The following is a 14,336-nucleotide window of genomic DNA, read 5'->3' on the forward strand; positions in this document are numbered from 1 at the left end:
CCAAAAAGAATACCATAAGACACTATCCTCTAGAGATACTAAATTTATTTATGGAAATGTAAATGAAAAATCACAAGGTATCTTATTATAATAGTACTATTTTCACAGTATTATGAGAACTCAAATGAATAAACTCATTCCGAAGGATTAAAGAAAGTTAAATGAGGTTTTTATTTAAAGATAAATTTTTAGGATGTGTAGAAAATAAAATACTGTGAGAGGGGAAAATTTCCAAAAGATAAAATAACATTCATAAAATTATGGATGGGTACACATGTGGAATGTTCAGGGAAAAAAAAAAGAAGAGGAAAGAAAAGAGCAAGTTATATTGTAGTTTTAAGGCTGTTAATGCTTCCTGAATGACTTTCTTTGGGATCCAGTAGTTCAGGAATAGGAAATCTGTTTGGAATTCTAACTGGGCTTTGGCATGCAAACTGGCTGGCCATAGTAGTCCTTAAAATGGAACTAACTAACCCAAGTTAACATTTTAAAAATATTAATTTAATGAATAGTATAAAGTACAATACAATATAACATGTAGAATATTGATTAAACTATATATTTGTAAATATTAATATAAGTATTTGGATATATACTTTCAAAATTCCCAAATGTTTTATGTTGAATTATCTAAGAGGGCCAAATGGATTAATGTCTCATAGCTGTATATTTATTAAATTGGATACCCTTTATGCCCATGAATACAGGAATAGTTACTTGAATGTGTAGCAGAGATAAAATGGCTGTTCTTATATTTTGAAAATGAAGAGTTTAAGCAAGTATAAATGATGTAGAGTCTTTGTTCTATAATGTTTACTGCCAACAATGAAAACAGGCAGCATTCTTCTTATGACCATTGATATGCAAAGCAATACTAGAGTCAATGTTACAATCTTAACTTCGGCTGACTTTGAATACCATAGAATCAGTTTCCATTTATCTGTTTTAATGTAGCTAAGCATAAAATAGATGAAACTAGGAGGGTGTTCTGTACATGACCATGGCATCTTGGTGGGAAAAAAAAAAGGACTTTTCCATCACCATCTTTAGAAATAATTATTACTATGATTTCAGATAGTGTTTACTTGTTATGAAGATAATGGGACACAGAGCTATTTCTAAAGATAGCATGTCAAACAGAAGTATGTTGATCTGAGAATCAATCAAATAAATCTGGCAGTAAAAATGTGAAGAAAACAAGTTTCCTTGAGAGAATTTGTGTATAAACTATTTTTCCTTGACATATGGTCTTTGGGTAAAGAAAGTACTACTTCCTTTCTAAAGTTCAGAAATAAAATATGTACAGTTTAACATCTGCCAAGTTAACCAAACTTTAAAAAGGAAATTTGCTTAAGGATGCCGTTTCCACTGCCTTGATAAAAATGAGTAAAGGGGAGGAAGAAAATCAGGTTGATCTTGCATTTTATTCTGACCAAAGTCATTTTTAATGACTAATTGGTTGTCGAAGGGAGAGCAAACATTAACATTCCTTACATGTTCCCCACCAGAGCTAGATTTTTTAAAAGTAAAAATAAGCCACTTATTTTCCTGCCCCTAGTGAAATAATGTCAACTGGTGAACTATTTGGCAGCACATTAAGAAAAGTAATGACTATGAAGTTTCTCAGATTCTCAAGTAAAGTGAAAACCATTGTGATTTGAAGAAAAGAAAAAGCAATGTTACATGTGTTTGGGCTAGGAAGAGCACCAGCAACCCAAAGCTAAATATTTGGCTTTTTAAAATTTCAATTAGTCAATGTGAAAATAAGAAAATTCTTAACTTTAAAAAGACACTTTGTGTTTAATGATAAGGCTGACTGCCATCATTTTATATTCCAGGATTTGTATTCTAAGGAAGCCTCATCTTACATGCCAAATTTAATACAAGGTAGGAGCTGCAAGGAGGCACTATATTTAGCAAAATTCTGAGACTGCATTTGGGTCATTTCAGAAAAACTGTCATGATTGATACATCACTTATGATCTTGGAAACGGAATGGGTACAGCTCGTTCAAATGAAATTTAATGAAGCTACTACTTGAAAAACAGTGGGCAGTGTAAAGGGAGCTTATAAAGGGTGCAGAGATAACCAGAGACAAGCAACAGAAAAAACCCTTGGCTGAAAAGGAGGGGATGAAATAATGTTACCATATCCTTTGTGAGAGGGGATTCTGGAAGGTGGGCCTGCTTGATAGGAATTGTGGAGGAAAAAGTAGGGGATGCTTTCTAAAACAGAGCTCTGAAGCAAAGAAGGGAAGGAAGAAAGTATCTTAATATTTTTTTCCTGCATTCTGATCTGTCCATACTTCTCATTGGCTAAACCAAGGGTAGACTGATAAATGAAATGTTTAAGAAATGGCTTGCAAAACAACAACAAAACCTTGATTTTAGAATTTGCCAATACCTGTGGTGTAATCACTCCCATGATGGCTGATTTCAATCTACCAATGTGATTTCATTGAGCTGGAGGTAGAAAGAGATGCACACAATTGGCTCTTGCAAGCTGGCACAAACTGGCTCCAGCATACCACTGGATTAATCTAAAAAAAAAAAAGGCTAATCACCATGGAGTCCAGGGGATTAGTATATAGGAGATTTAGAGCATAGCAAAGACTAGTGGTGAAAGGATTTGGGGGTAGGTGAAGTCACATAGAGAGTAACCATACTGACAAAGTATAGGACTTGCCCCAAATTTCTGCATAATTAACCCAGTCAAGACTCAAATCTAATTCTGATATAAGTGCAGGGTATTCTCTCTTACACTGTTCTATCTTTTTAATATAATGTCTGTATATTCAACCACCAATTTCTTAAGACAAACTTTTGACACAAGCCTAGATTGAAACAAAGATCCAGAGATGAAAAGCCACTTAGTTGGGAGTTTAGCTTCTTGATGAGTTTGCAAAGAGAAAATACATTTTAGGCTTAGAAACTGAGTTTTTCCATGTTTAACTTTTAAAATGAGGTGGAGTAGTTGGGAGAGATTTCAGTAGGATCCAATGATAAGAGAAGAAAACAAGCATTCACTTTCTTCTTCCAGAAAGTTTGTTCAGACACGGCTGGAAAAAACTCAGTCCTTTATTAGTCACCACCTTGACAAGGCTGTTGAAAATGATATCAAAGCATCCACATGATGGTAGTTGTAATTAATTACTTTATAGGAACTTCTAAAACTGAGAGTTGATGATCTTCATCTAGCTACCATATATAATTGTTATTTTTTCTATGGAATTATAATTACTAATCTAAGTCTCCTATTTATCTATTAGATGTGAGGCACTTTTTATTCATAATAAATAACATAGTGGGAGGTTAATATAGGACATTTTCTGTCTCAGATTAGAACGAGGATGCAAAAGACCATGAAGAAACCAATTTGTGACACATCCTCCTAAATTTCAAAGTGAACATTTGCAAAAAAAGGTTTCTTAAATTGGTTTTCAGACCTGTAAGCCCCATATCTAATCAAGAGTGTAAATGGGTTGAGTCTAAAGAATTTGGGAGAGGGGATTACTATGGAAAGTGCTGGTGCCTATTTACCTCCTCTGCCAGTCCTGGGGTAGAGGGGTTTTAAAGTAAGCTTGGTAAAGGATTTTCTGTGAATGTCCTTGTGGTTGGATGGGATGTCTCATGGGAATACTGTTTGACAACTGTTTTTGAATAGCCTAAAGTTGAAAAGATAAATATATCGGTCTGAAACATGAGAGGAGGGAAAATGGGATGGCAATAGGACTGAGTTTTATTTCCACCAACAGTAGGGCAACAAATGCACAAATCTTATTCATGAGTTAGGGTGGGCATTGATTAAATTGACTGCAGCCCTCTGAAGTCCTGTTCAAGGCAGGGATGTAAGAATGATATGACATTGACAGAAAAGTTAGACTGCCAGATGCCCAAGGATCCAGAGAAAAAAAATCAAAGTAGCCAGATGAAAAAAGTAATAATAATAATAAAACATCACCTGCATCTTGGGAAGGACTGTCCAAGGCCAGCAAAACGCCACCGAGAGAGCACTGAATAATCACAACCCCCAGAAAACCCCATGTTAAAGCAGGATAAGATCTGGCAAGTAAAGTGGTTGATCCTTAATTATTTCTAGTTTGCTCCAGCTTCAAAATATTCAAATACCGGGTGGTCAGAAGCCATGGCTAGTTAACTTGTAGTAGGTAAAGGAAAGAAAGAAGAGAACATAGGAAAGACAGACATCACCCTTTTCCAGTACAACCTTCTCAAGCATAAAGCAAGCTCAAAGTGGGAAAGAAAGTTTTTTATTGTTACTTGAGGAAAAAAATCGCTAAATTTTTGTTATAACAAGTAACTAAGTCTTTTAAGTATCAGAATAACCAAAGAAATTAGAGTAATAGAAAGCACAAATCAGAAAAATAAGAGATAAATATGACTATATTACAAATAACAAAATTAAAATTGTATTTGTAACACATATCTTTGTTCGAATATAAAAATAACTCAGATTTATAGAAAAAAGAGATTCAACTACATAGAAAAAGAAATGGGCTAATGCCATTAAATAGGCATTTCACAGAAGAATATGAATGCATAGTAAATATTTGGAAGTTGTTCAATCCCTCTAAAGAGCAGGGAAGGGAAATACAAATTACAATCTGAAGAAAATACTATTTTACATACTAGGTATGCAAAATAAAGGCCTAACAAAGCAAGGGTGCTTAAGAATGCTGAGCAAGAGAAATTTACATATTGCTGGTGGGGTAAAAATTGGAACAATTTTAAAAATTATTTGGAATTAATTATCTAGTAAAGTTGATGTAATGGTATTATGCTGTTTCAATTTAGGTAATCTGTAAATGTGAATCTCAGAATTCTCTTCTTTATGGTTTCATGTTAGGGTTTGGCACATGAGAAATTTGCAAGCTGTTTAGAGTCTGTAACGGGCATAATCAGTAGGAATAGTGAGCTCCTGTTTCTCTTCCTGCTTCACTCCTCATTCAACCAAGCTTTCCTTCTCTGTCAGCCTGCTGGATGAACTGAGACAATATCCATGAAAACTCAATACACTTCCAAAGACTTCTCTCCCAGACTCCTGTAGGATTCACTCCAGCAGCTACATATGATGAGGTTGTGGACTAAAGGTGAGGTTCAGTGGGGTGGAGTCCGGAGCCGACGACCAAGAAAGAATTCTTGAGATGTCTTTGGTGCAAAATGGTGGCTTATTAGAGCATAGGAACAGGACTCCTGGTGAGGGGTGGCTGATTATATACTATGGGGTTGGGAAAGGTAAAGAAAAAGGGAGGCTGAGAAAGCACTTTCATATGTCAAAGAAGACTCACAGGATACAGGAGGCCTTGCCATTGCCAAGTTAAGGTTGTTTACCCCTCTGGTAAAGCATTAACATGAAGGTAGTTGGGAACTTCCTGGAGGCTGCAGATTATAAGGACACTTAATTGTATCTACATTTCCCTCTGGAAGCTAGGTTACTGATAGAAATGCTTTGTTCTTGTAAACTGCTTAAACATTTGTAAACTGAGGGAGACTCAAGTCTTGCAGGATTGTGGTCTCTATAGGTTAACTATTTCTTTTTCCTTTAGGGAACCCAGGAGTGCCTGAGGAATGTCACATACATCCCATGGGGGGAGGGGGCTGCAGGGTGTCAGTTTCTGCTTTGTCCTCAGCTTGCCTTCTGTTCCCTCATCACATATGCCTGGCTTCCCACAAGCTTCAACTTTATCAACTACACCATATCAAATATTTTTACTTTTCTCTGATCCTTTCCACATCTTTGTTTGTCCAGCACTTCCTATAATTTTGTAAGGTTAATTTTTGTAATAAATTCCTTACCCATAATATAGTAGTTCTGCTACCCTGATCTAACACTGACCCATACATAATTTCTGGTTCTGCAAATCCCGTCTTAAGTACATATTCTGGAGTACTTTTTGTCCCTGTATACCAAAAAATACAAAAAGAATCTTTTTGTGTTTCTTTTTATTTGGGGGATATTCATCTTCACATAACATTAATTTCAATCTGAAACTAGTATTTATAATTTATTGAATGCCTTCTAGGTACTATAGACCATGGTCCACCTACTTATATACATACTCATAGTAATAAAAGTGAATTCAACCCAGATACCCATCAAATACAAAATGATTAATGTGTTGATATAGTTTCTTACAAAGCAAATGAATGAATTACAGCTTTCACATCAACATGGTCAAATCTCAGGAAGCATGATACTAACATAAAAAGATAAGAAAAATTATATAATATTTATAAAAATAAATTATCTTTTGAGCACAAACAATATTTTTTGCCATGCTTAAAAATTTGGTAAAATAGTAAGGAAAAGGAAAAGAATAATAATCACTGAAGTCAGGGTAGTAGTTATTTCTGGAGAACAAAGACTAGAATGGAAAGTGGGAGATTGGAAAGTACCATGGGTTGAATTGTGTTCCCTGCCAAATTCGTATGTTGAAGTCCTAACCCTCAGTACCTCAGAATGTCACTTTATCTGGAGATAGTGTCTTTATAGAGATAATCAAGTTAAAATGAGGTCAGTAAGGTGTTCCCATGACCAAAATGACTGGCATCCCTTAAAAAAAGGGAAATTTGTCCACAGAGACATATGCAAAGGGAAGATGATGTGTGATGAGGGAACAGAAGGCAAGCTGAGGACAAAGCAGAAACTGACACCCTGCAGCCCCCTCCCCCCATGGGATGTATGTGACATTCCTCAGGCACTCCTGGGTTCCCTAAAGGGAAAAGAAATAGTTAACCTATAGAGACCACAATCCTGCAAGACTTGAGTCTCCCTCAGTTTACAAATGTTTTAGCAGTTTACAAGAACAAAGCATTTCTATCAGTAACCTAGCTTCCAGAGGGAAATGTAGATACAATTAAGTGTCCTTATAATCTGCAGCCTCCAGGAAGTTCCCAACTACCTTCATGTTAATGCCTTACCAGAGGGGTAAACAACCTTAACTTGGCAATGGCAAGGCCTCCTGTATCCTGTGAGTTTTCTTTGACATATGAAAGTGCTTTCTCAGCCTCCCTTTTTCCTTACCTCCCCCAACCCCATAGTATATAATCAGCCACCCCTCACAACCCAGGGCAGCAGCTCTTTCTGCCCAGGGGTCCTGTTCCCATGCTCTAATAAGCCACCATTTTGCACCAAAGACATCTCAAGAATTCTTTCTTGGTCGTCGGCTCTGGACTCCACCACACTGAACCTCACCAATATTCCACAGCCTCATCAATGTGAAGACAGAAAGAAGGAGGCCATCTACAAGTCAAGGAGAAAGACCTGGAATACATTCTTCCTTCACAGCTCTCAGAAAGAACCAACAGTGCCTGCACTTCATCTGAGACTTCCAGGCTCTGGAACTGAGAAACAATACACTTCTACTGTGCCAGACCCTTCTGTTGGTTATGTTTCTCTGGAGAACCCTAACTAATACAAGAAGAGTCTTGAGGCTTCACCTTTATTCAGGCAGTGGAGAGAAATCATCCCCATGAAACACATTTGGACAAGCAAGTGTGGGAAAACAAACGGTTCCAGGAGTGCTGCCCATCATGTTCTGCATGTTCAATGTATTGATTACCTAACGTTCTCTCACTGACTGTGACAGTCAGAAGCTGAGAATGACTCATTATTAACCTCATTTTAAAGATAGAGAAAAAAAGACTTTTAGAGTTGCTAATTAATTTACTCTGTTACACAGCTAGTAAATACCAAATCTGGAATTTACAATTTAAGAGTTTCCAAGGAATAACGTCATAAAACAAGCTGAACTTAATAGATTACTACTATAATAAAGTACCCTTTCTTGAGAAATGTGTGACTATACATTTCTTCTTTTATAAGACCTCTCTTCCTGTTTCTCTTCTTAGTTATCTAATATCTGAGATTGTCTCCAGCCAAAACCAGGGGTTCAAGAAGGCCAACTAGTTGGCTAGCAGTGATTTCCAAACCTGGATAATCATCCAAAGCTCTAGGGGAGCATTTGTAAAAATAAATGTTAGGAATTCCTAGGTTTGCAAAGTGTATTGGCCAATTTCTGAATTTCTGTCCACATTTTTTAGCTTTATTGAGAGATAACCCTGTGTAAGTTCAAGGTACTCAATGTGTTGACTCAATAAACTGCCATCACAGCATTAGCTAACATCTCCATCATACCACATAATTAAAATTTCTTTCTTGCTGTGAGAATTCTATCCATATTTTTAAAAATTTTCATCCATATTTAAAAACTCTGTCTTCACCTGACCGAATTTCCTAATAGCAATAAATGCAGTACAACTTCTCTTAAATTTTATAACATTTATGTAACTATTTTTATACATATCAAGTAATATCTTGCATTGTAGTTATCTATTTAATATCTTCCTCAGATATTAGGTTAATATTTCTTGAAATTAGGCTTCATATTTAGGTAAAACATTTTTCCCAAAATAAAAAGCATAGTATTATATAGATATATACAAAAAGCATAGTAGTGTATGTATATATATTTATATTTATATATATTTATATATACACACAACATAAATATATAGAGAGAGACATATTATATAGAGAGAGACATAAATAAGACAAATTTAGACAAACAAATAAATAAATAAAGGACTTATTGGTTGGAAAACAATAGTAGTGAAGTTGTTAAGTAGTGAAGTAGTGATGTCTTACAATGTAGATATAGAGAGGAAAAAAAGCAGAGAAAAAGGACATATGGCCTTAAAACTGTGTTATAAATATGTGTGAAAGGGTTAAGATATGGAGGTATAACCCTATAAAATCATGACCAGTGTTTATGGATTGTCATTAAAATGTTGAATAAATAAATATATTCATCTTCACATAACATTAATTTCAATCTGAAACTAGTTGTACTTATAATTTATTGAATGCATTCTAGGTACACTAGACCATGGTACACCTACTTTATATTATTTATTTTATTTAATTCTCACAAGTCTATAAGATAATTTTTTTATTTACATCTTCTAGATGAAGAAACTGAGGGATAGAATATTATTCTATTAACAATATTCTAATTCCTAATAATAAGTCCGTATATGGTCCTTGATACAGTCAGGTGAGGACCATTGCTTAGGCCAGAATATAGATTTTATCCAGCATCTCAAATCAGTCATAGACAGGGACCCATATTAGTCCCTTAAAAAACAGAACACTAGACCTCAACTAAGAAGCAGACTGGAGCTTAATTCATTATTTCAAGAGTCTATTTACTATAAAGGTACTTTGGGTCACCTTCTCTTTACTAAACACTATGCAAGCCTGTCTATAGAAAGAGCTATATTGTGTATATGAGCACCAACTACCTCTGTGCATTCATTATTTTGAGGAACTGACTTAATCATTAATAATGCTACACATTTATCTGTGAAATTGGAAAACTTACTTTAACTCATCTCATGATTATTGTGATAAATAGCTTATAAAAACAATTTAAAAGCACTTGGGAAGAACAAAGTACGAGGGGAAAAAACTAATAAAATATTCCCTCTAGTACTAGGCCCATAGTAAAGTAGATGCATCTGCTGAAGGAGCACTTGTTCATAATTACAGCTCTGTCCTTTAATTTAAAATAAACCTGTTAGCTTAAAATAAATCTGGCATTAAAATAGGTTTTATGTCAAAATGGATGTGTTTTTCCCCAAAGAAAGCTTGATAAAATCCATTTAATTGTGTGATCTTAACTTCCCATTATTGGGTAACTGAAAATAGCAATGATAGGTGTTTAAATAAGCAAATTCCAATTACTATTAACATAAGCAATTCATTATTCCAAATGTAATCAATGTAGCTATTAAAGTACTGTAAACAGAATAATTATCAACGTGAATTATATTCCTACCATACAGAGTCCATCAGATACACTTTTTTGGAGAGGTGTTTTGTTTTGGTTTTTTACTTTGTGTATTTATGTACTAGATATGCTACATATGTATATGTAAATATGCTCCTTGTGAACACTCCCCTTTCTCACTCTTTCTTTAAGGTTTATAAACAAAGGTAGAAGAACACTACAGATTTGTAAATAATACCTGCTGGCAAAACCAATCCTTATTTTACATTAAAACCCATTGACCAAATATAGCTGGCTGTGGCTTTCAGGTCTAATTTTAAGCTGTATGTCATATCTATTATTTTGCACCTATTTTAAAGAGGTATGGTCTCAGCATAACTCAAATGGCTGGAAACATCTTCAAGTGAAGTCTGGAGTGAACTATGGCTAAAAGTAAGATATTTCAGATATTCGGAATCTACCAGTTTTATAGAAGATGGTAGTGGTGGTTGTGATGTGTGGTGTGTATATATGTAATATACATATGCAGGGAGCAAATATAAGTTAAAATGCTTATTAGAGGAATAATTGCCACACTGATCAGACCAAGGGCTCCCTTAGCCAAATCCAGAACACTCCCCACCACCTCACACATGGGTTTAAAGGGTACTGGAATTAACCCTCCAACCAATGAATTTGAAAAAGCAGGCATCATTATTTCTACTTTACAAAAAATAGAACTAATTATGTAAACAATTTAAATATGATTTTCTCCAAAGCCATTTATTCTGTCCAGATAATAACAGCTAAACATTGAAGGTTTACTAGGTACTGTATTGATTATTAAAGGTAAGGAAAAACAACTTCATCTAAAAGCTAAATGGACATTATGGAAACAAACTATGTGAAAAAGTTTTCTATTAAGTGATAGGTTGGGCAAGATAGTCCTAGACCGCAACTATTTTTGTGAAGTCTTGGTGGTTAGGAAGGCACAGAAACTGTTTAATTAATTTTGCCTAACACTTTTAAATCCTTTTGTGAGTGCAATCTGCCTTTTATTTATACAAAATTATTTTGTTATACAATGATAAAACAAAATTCTATTCTGTAAAGAATGTTTTATGACAGTGAAAAGTCAAAGCTGACATAACAATGAAACTTGGCATCATTAGTGATAAAGCTGCTTTCCAGCATATTATCTTTCCTTTAGGAAAACAACCTTCTAATTCCTCCCTCTCTTCTGCTGCTGCTACCACTAGCCAGAGGCTGGAACTTGCGCTCTGGGGAGAAGAGGAAAGCTCCGGTATTAAGCTCATTCTCTTGGAGCAATAAGGTTAAATAGACTGGCCCCTCCATCACAAAAACTTACTGAAATAAGGAGAAAGATAACCACCAGGAAAATCCATAGGAAGGAACTTGGAGTGGACTAATTACTACTGATTCAAAGTGTACTGCTCCAGTTTGCCCAACTCTTTGAGTAAATTGTCTTAAATGACCAAGCTTGGTATTAGCAATCACTTTGGGGAAAATATAGGAGGGTTCCACACCTTGCAAGGCACAAAGTCACATAGCAGAAGCAGAAATTTCCTAAAGTTTATAGTTAGCCAAAAGAGACCCACAAGAAAAATAGGCAATGGTCTAGAGCCTTACTAGATAGCTAGCTGGGGTAACAAGTGACAATCAGAATGCATTTAGAAATAAATAAGCATTCATCACAGATGTCTAGAGAAATCTTTAGAAGGGACACTGTAAAATAGTCATTTCTTATACTCAAGCATGAGATTTACATTGTAATGACTTGTGTCTAATTTGGGAATCATCAGCCAGGGGATTGTTATATCCAGGTTTGTGAACCAACACATGCTTTTGTGATGTAAGATGCAGTATCAAAGTTTCCAAGTCCCAAAACATAAATAGTGCCAGGGTTTCTAAAGGCTAGTATTTGAAGCAATTGTTACTGAAATTTCATTCCACAACTTGAATGAATGCATGTCATGGCTCCTATCATTGATGTCCTAAGGCTGATATAGTAATCATTTTTTTTATAGGCATAATGACTTAAGGAAAAGAAAATATGTTTGGTCTAACAATTTTGGAAACTAAGCTTGAAATCACCAAGATTTAACATACAACTTGTCACCATATACCTTTACGTCTTATCTCTTCTAACTTGCTTTATGGTACATTCGTATTCAAATATTTTCAAGTTATTTTAAATTATCATACTCAATAATTTGAATTACATTAGGTTTTGACTGTAGCAGCTGAGCCTTACTATCTCTATTAAGTTTTCATATATTTTTAATTAAAATTCAGTATGAGAAAATAACCAAATAAACCCAATATGGTACTATTCTGTATTGGAATCAGTCTGCCAAACAAGGACTCATCATCTGATCCTACTTAGTGGGAACAAAGATTAAGTTGAAATTACAGACTACCCAATGTCCATTTGTTCTCATCACAGATTGACTGCTACAACATTTTAAGACTAAATAGTAACTACAGAGAGAGGGTTCTGGTACCAAGATCAATTTCCCTCATCACTTCAGTTCAAATGAATGTAAATAAATGAGTCCATAGGAATTCAAAATAGCTTGAAAACTGGGTTAATTTTCTCTTGAGCTTATAAATAGTTTGCACAGCAATGACAGCCTGTTACAGGGCTAAACAAAATTAGTGGGAGGACATCAACTTTAGAAATGTGAGATTGCATTCTCTTCCCAAGGACACAAGATGAGAACTGCCAAACACACACAATAAAAGCACAAAACAACTTAGGTAATAAAATGAAAACAAAAAAGCAAACAAAAAAAGAGAAGAGAAAAGGAGATATTTGTAGATATTACCTACTTTAAATATTACCTATTAATCTTTAAACCTACACTGTAAAGTGAGTATTACTATCACTGTTATAGTAAAGAGAAATCAAGCTCACTGAGCTTAAGAAAGAGTACTAACATCACTTACATATTAAACAACAGAATGGGGGAGTTCAAACCCAGATCTTCCTATTTTAGGACTCCGTGCCCCATAATACATCATGTTTCAGGATGTTTTCTCCTCCAAATACCCTACCTATCCCATACCAGTCTTTGAATCATCACTCTGTTATCCCTTGGTTTTCTAGAGTTTTGTTTTGTTGTGTGTTTTGAAATTCAGTGAGAACAGAATTGAATCTTATACTCCTGCTGTGTTCAGATTAGATCACACATGAAAAGGGAACTCCAGGTAATGGGCATGTTTTTTTGTAATTTGAAATAATTAGTATTAAGAATGAGATGTAGTTAGAGGACTTATTCAGCTTATTAATTCAGTTAATATAACCCCAAAAGAAGAGAACAAGGTGGTTTTATTTTATGGCACACCTGGCTTCCTGCTGTATAAAAAAAGGATTGCTATGAAGGCAGAGAAGAAATTCTGTATCTCAAAGGAGAGCAGATTTTCCTTTAAGAGAGGCAATTATGTTACATTCCCGACTCTATCCCTCCTCTTTGTTGTTCACCAGGACTGAAATAATAGATTCATCTGCCCTAAAGGTAGACATTATTAGTTGCTCACTTGTATCAACGAAAGTTTGCCTCATTAACAGAAGGCTCCCCCATGCTGTGGTTAGTCATGGTTATGCATTAAGCGGAAAACTTCATTAAATCAGCACTTCAATGTTCTCTTTTTACCTTTACATTTAGAATTTATGAAATGAACTTACTCAACTTCCTCACCTTTGAATAATTTGCACAATTGATTAGTTCATTAAATGCCATCCAATCTCTTCTTTGTAAATATATTCAAGTCTGTAGCAAGAATCACATGCCTAAAGTTATATTAACATGCATTTTTCATGGGTACAGAAGCTGGAGGTATTGATCATTACTGGTCCTTTAGAAGAGAAAAGGAGGTCTTCTGAGTAGTTTTAAATTTCTCAAGGCGTATTATATCACAACAATGTATGCCTCAAGAAATGTTTATTTAAACTTTTGTTTTCCAAGAATCATTATCTTATCCATACAAGATAAAGTGACATTGGAAATAATTCAAGTATAGAACTACTTCTACTCTGAACTCAGTGTTTGATTTGGAATCTGACCCCTGGTCTTCCACACTGTGATTACCTGGCTGTTAGGTGTAGTTCTTTAAATAATACACAGTACTCATCTCAATAAGAGAATCACACATCTCTTCAATCTTGCATCGATTCTGATTTTATTTAATAAAAATAGCCAATATTTCTGGAAATGATTCAAGGGTTAATTCACTGAGTAATAGTCTTTCACTAAATCTTTCTGCTTAAGAGATATTTTGCAAGGCTTTTTTCTCGTTTTGACTTTGAGGTATTGTAGAGGGGAAAATAGATAAATAAAAGAAATTATATAGATGTGTGGGCTGTTGTATATAGTCAATAATAGATATACCTATAGCAAAAATGCAGTGCAAAGACCAAAAGTAATAATAACAATGAAGATAATGCCTCTTTATGTACTTACACTAAACAACTTTGGAAAGCACTTTCATACACATGTGTCATAGAAAACATTTAAATTGATTTTTT

Source organism: Ursus americanus, chromosome 16 (genome assembly GCF_024610735.1).
Source record: "Ursus americanus isolate L20-20 chromosome 16, mUrsAme1.1.p, whole genome shotgun sequence".
Classification (NCBI taxonomy): Eukaryota; Metazoa; Chordata; class Mammalia; order Carnivora; family Ursidae; genus Ursus; species Ursus americanus.